Genomic DNA, 6,038 nt, shown 5'->3' with positions numbered 1-6,038 from the left:
TTGAGTTCCTCGAACCATTTTTATCTAAGTGAAAGGGCAAGAAAGAAAGTGTAGATTTTTTTCTTCTTTAAAATGACTTATCTTGTGTTTAGGATGAAGACATACCTTATAGTTGAGTTCTCTTTTGTGCAAAAAAAAAAAAATTCTTTTTCAAATACCTGAAGCTAATTCTTGTGGTCACCTTAGATACAACAACAATATTTTTACTGTTTGTGGTGATAGATACCATGTAGTCACCTTCCTTCAACACTCATATGCAGAGATCACATAGCCATTAAACTAATTCTTGCTTCACACGGAAAAGAAAATTTTTGTCAATGTACTTTTCAAGAGGAACCAAGTATATTCTGCTACAAAAATCTGATCCATATCTTTTTGTTTTCAAATCAATAAAATGTAAAAAATTAGGTAATGGTCTTGTCCACGTTTGGTACAACTTTAAAAATATTTTTCTATGCAACACATCATTCCACAACAAAATAGAAATAAGAAAATGTTGAGGAGATATGACAAGACATTAACACTATGATTATTAAATTCATTACGTTATTTTAATATGGATTAAAATTTCTTGTGAACAACTATTCATTAAATAAGTTAAATTTTTGCACATATTTGATAAAATAATATAGTAATTATAATTATGAAGAAAAAAAAAATAATACTTGTCCTTGCTTTGATATATTTAAAAAAAAAAAAAAGAAAAAAAATTCTTTAAAAATAACAAATAGAAAAGTGAAATAGTTGGTGCACTTACATTATATCTTAGTAGAATATGTACTTGTACAAAGTTTCAAGAATTTGAGATTTATTATTAATATAATTTTTTATGCTATTATTATTATTATTTATTTTCGACAAAAAAAATTGTTGAAGCCTGTTTGTCAAAAGTTTTAGCGACATAAGGCTTCAAACGATGACCATTTACTCGAAATTTTTCTCCTTCGTCTCTATGTTGTATTTCGATGTCACCATAAGGAGTCACTTCTGTTACAAAGTACGATCCTGTCCATCGTGATTTAAATTTTCCTGGAAATAATCTTAATTGACTATTATATAAAAGAACCTGATCTCCAATTTTAAAATTCTTATGACGGATGAGGTTATCATGCCTTTTTTTGTCTTTTCCTTGTACAACTTAGCATTTTTGTATGCTTTGAATCTGAATTTTTCTAATTCATCAAGCTGTAAAAGACGATTTTTACCTGCATTCGACAGATTTAAATTTAAAAATTTAATAGCCCAATAAGCTTTATATTCTAATTCTACAGGAAAATGACAACCTTTTCCGTAAACTAATCTATAAGGAGATGTGCCTATTGGAGTTTGGTAAGCAGTTCTATATGCCCATAAAGCATCATCTAACTTTAACGACCAATCTTTACGAGATGATCCGACAGTTTTCTCTAAAATTCTTTTCAATTCTCTATTGGATACTTTTACCTGTCCACTTGTTTGAGCATGATATGGGATTTCTGTTTTATGAGTCACCCCATATCTTAGCAACAAACTAGCAATCATAAAATGGGTTTCCTGATCACTTATGATGACTGGGGTTTCAAATCTGGAAAATATATTTTTCTTAAGAAAAGTGCAAACAACACGAGCATCATTTTTCTTAGTTACCATTGCTTCTACCCATTTTGACACATAGTCAACAGCTACTAAAATGTATTCACAACTATTTGAAACGAAAAAAGGACCCATAAAATCTATACCCCATACGTCAAATATTTCACACACAAGAATAGAGTTAAGGGGCATCTCATCTCTTTTTAAAATATTACCACTCCTCTGGCACTTCTCATACATAGTGACAAATTGCCTCGCATCTTTGAATAAGGATGGCCAAAAAAATCCAGATTCTAGAACTTTAGTTGTTGTCTTTCTTCCCCCATAATGTCCTCCTACAGCTCCATCATGACAATGGATTAAGATGTTGTTTATTTCTATTTCTGATACGCATCGCCTTATCATACCATCTGCACATAATTTGAATAAGTAAGGGTCTTCCCAAAAATAATATCTTACTTCCTTTTTTAACCTTTTTCATTGTTCATAAGAAAAATCTTTTGGAATCCATCCTCCCACTAAATAACTAGTGATGTCAGCAAACCAAGGCAATGGATTTATAGCTGTTGTGATTGCATAGATATGTTCATCAGAAAATTCTTCCTTGATATCTAAAAACTCGGTAGGAGAATTCTCCAAACGTGATAAATGATCAGCTGCCTAATTTTCTAACCCTTTTTTATCTTTAATTTCAAGATCAAATTCTTGTAAAAGGAGTATCCATCTTAATAATCTAGGTCTAGCATCTTTCTTTGCTAAAAGATACTTTAAAGCGTCATGATCGGTGAGTACTGTAATTTTGGTTCCTATTAGATAGGAACGAAATTTATCAAAAGCAAATACTACTGCTAATAATTCCTTTTCAGTTGTAGCATAATTCCTTTGAGCTTCATTGAGAGTTTTACTAGCGTAGTAAATAGGCCTGAATATCTTGTCTTTCTTTTGTCCTAATATAGCTCCAAGTGTTATATCACTTGCATCACACATAATTTCAAAAGGTTGATTCCAATAAGGAGCAACAACAATTGGAGAATTTTTTAGTTGTTCTTTGAGAGTTTCAAATGATTTTTTACAACCATTAGAGAATTCAAACTTCACATCTTTCATTAGTAGGATAGTCAAAGGTTTTGAGATTTTTGAAAAGTCTTTTATAAATCTCCTATAAAAACCTGCGTGTCCTAAAAAACTTCTAATACCTTTTACAGTCGTAGGAGGGGGTAAACTTGCTATAAGATCAACCTTAGCTTTATCAACTTCTATTCTTTAGCAGTGATTTTATGTCCTAAAATAATTTCCTTAGTTACCACAAAATGACATTTTTCCCAGTTAAGAACTAGATTTGTCTCTTCACATCTTTTAAGCACTAAAGTTAAATGATAAAGACACTCATCAAATGTTTTACCAAAAAGACTAAAATTATCCATAAAGATCTCAAGAAATTTTTTGGTCATATCTGAGAAAATTGCTGGCATACAACGTTGAAACGTAGCTGGAGCATTGCATAGTCCGAATGGCATTCTTCTGTAAGCATACGTACCTTGGGGACATGTGAAGGTAGTTTTATCCTAATCTTCAGGACCAATTGATATCTGATTATATCCAGAATATCCATCAAGAAATCAATAAAAATCATGACCTGCAACCCTTTCAAGCATTTGGTCAATAAAAGGTAGAGGAAAATGGTCCTTTCTTGTTGCCTCATTAAGTCGTCTATAATCAATACAGACTTTCCATCCTGTGATAGTTCTGTTTGTTATGATTTCATTATTTTTATTTTTAATTACTGTAATGCCTCCTTTCTTTGGTACCACTTGTACTAGATTCACCCAAGGACTATCAGATATTGAGTAAATAATACTTGTTGCTAGAAGTTTTACCATTTTATTTTTGACAACTTCTTGTATTTTTTGATTTAATCTCCTCTGAGGTTGAACTATTGGTTTGTAATTATCTTCTATAAGAATTTTATGCATGCAAATAGATGGACTTATTCCTTTGATATCAGCTATAGTCCATCCTAAAGTTGTTTTGTGTTCTTTCAACACATCAATTAATTTGTTTTCCTGTTCTTTAGATAAAGAAGAGGATATGATTATCGAAAATAATTCAGATTCAAGAAAAACACATTTCAAATGGAAAGGGAGAGTTTTGAGTTCAATTTTGGATTGAACTGTTTCTAGTGAAACACAAATTCACAGTGTTTTCTTCCATTTCAAGTATTATAAAATTCACAGGAAACACAAATTTATCAACTCTCACTAAAACATCTTCAACTATTTCTTTAGGTTCTTTAGTACTTTGATAGCTAATTGAAGAGATACGTCAATGTCTTTTATTTTACGAAGTTCTAATTTTCTAAAAATTGAAAAGGGCATTAGATTTATTGAAGCTCCTGAATCACATAATGCCTTTTCAAAATGAGCACCTCCTAAAGTACAAGGAATTGTAAAACTTCTGGGATCTTCGAGTTTCTCTAGGAGTTTATTTTGAAGTATAGCGCTATATTTTTCTGTAAGCTTAACTACAAGAACTTCATCCAATTTTCTTTTATTTGATAAAATATCTTTAAGAAATTTAGCATATGAAGGCATTTGCGTCAAAGCATCTGTGAAAGGTATGTTAATGTATATTTGCTTTAAGATCTCAAGAAACTTTAAAAATTGTTTGTCAAGTTTTTCTCTTTTCATCTTTTGGGGAAAAGTAAGAGGTACAGAATAAGGATTTATTATAAACTCATTTTCTAGCACCTTGTTTTCTTTTATTTTTTCTGAAAGTTCAACTTTTTCTTTGTTTTCTTCTTTATTTACCTGTTCTTCATTTTGTGAATTTCTATGTTTTCCTTCATATGGGTTATCGAGATGTTTACCAGAGCACAGAGAAATAACTTTTAGGTGCTCTTTTGGGTTTTTCTCAGTATTGCTTGGCAAAGCACCTTGAATTTGTCCAGAAATAAGAGTTGCTAATTGACTTACCTGAATTTTCAAGTTTTTGATGGCTGAATGTTGGCTTTCAACCTTCTCATCAGTATCCTTAATGAATTTGTACATCATGTTCTCAAGACTATTTTGATGAGTTCTTTGATTTTGTTGTTGGTATTGTTGAAAATTTTGTTGTCCTTTTACTTGATTTTGAAAATCAGGTGGTCCCTATGCTTGCTGCTTTTGGTTAAAAAATCTTTGAAGATTTTCAGCACCATTAGAATTACTCTATTGAAATTCTGATGTTTTTACGCTAAGGGACTACCAAATTGATAATTGTTTTTGTAGCCAATAACATTTACATGTTCTTCACTTTGTATGGAAGCTTGACATTCATGATTAGGGTGATTACCTCCGCAGACGTTACAATTTTCAAGTTGAAGTGACGATTGAGAACTTACCTGAAATGCCTCAAATTTTTGTGTAAAAGCTGCAATTTGTTGTGTCAATGAAGTTAAAGCCTCAACTTGATTGACTCCTGGTGCCTTTTTAATAATTATTCTGTCAGATGGACATTGAACGACATTTTCTAAAATTTCATTGAGTAATTGTATGGCTTCTGCGGTTGTTTTACTCATTATAGTTCCTCCTGATGCCGCATCAATTACATTTCTTGCAGAGGGTTTAAGACCATGATAAAAAATATATAAAATATCAGGATAAAAAATTTCATGGTGTGGACATTTTCTTAACATTGCTCTTGGCCTTTTCCATGCTTGATACACAGATTCAGTATTTGTTTGCAAAAATTATTAATTTCTTGCTTCATTTTAATTGTTTTTGCAAGTGAAAAATACTTGTTAAGAAAATTTTGAGTCATTTGATCCCATATAGTAATGGACACTCTTGATAAGTTTCGCAACCATGTCTTGGCTTCTCCCTTTAATGAAAAGGGAAAAAATCACAACTTGATAGCATCAGTTGTGACTCCATTATACTTACATGTCTCAGCCAATTCAAGGAAGTCAACTAAATGGGTGTGTGGATCTTCAATTGCATCACCGACAAATTGACATGAATTTTGAATAGTTTGAATCAAGCCTGTGTGAATTTCAAAATTATTTGCCGCTATAGGTGGCCTCCTCACACTTGATTCGCCCTCAAAGTGGTCTGGTCTTGCAAAATCTCTAAGTATCCTATCACGTTGTGGTACAGAAAGAGTTGAGTGGTGAATTAACTAATTAACAGCGTGAAATAGAGAAAATATATTTTTCGTTGATTTTTCTCAATATATTTAAAAGGTGTTGGGATCCTGACTTCACTCGATATTTCTATACAAAGTAAATTTTTGTATTCTTCAATTTCTATTTCTCACATATGTATAAATATCTCTCACGAGTACATTTAAATATAATTACTGAAGTTGAGCAATTAAATGCACTCCTCTCTGTTATGCAATTTAATCTTCAAAATAGTAATATTAAAGAATCAAAAATATACACTGGACTGAAAGATATGCTCTCTCGCTCTTGTAGTAAAGCCCTTTCG

This window comes from Capsicum annuum, chromosome 8 (assembly GCF_002878395.1).
Source record: "Capsicum annuum cultivar UCD-10X-F1 chromosome 8, UCD10Xv1.1, whole genome shotgun sequence".
Lineage (NCBI taxonomy): Eukaryota > Viridiplantae > Streptophyta > Magnoliopsida > Solanales > Solanaceae > Capsicum > Capsicum annuum.
The sequence above is the reverse complement of the archived record's forward strand: the minus strand, read 5'-3'. Positions refer to the sequence as shown.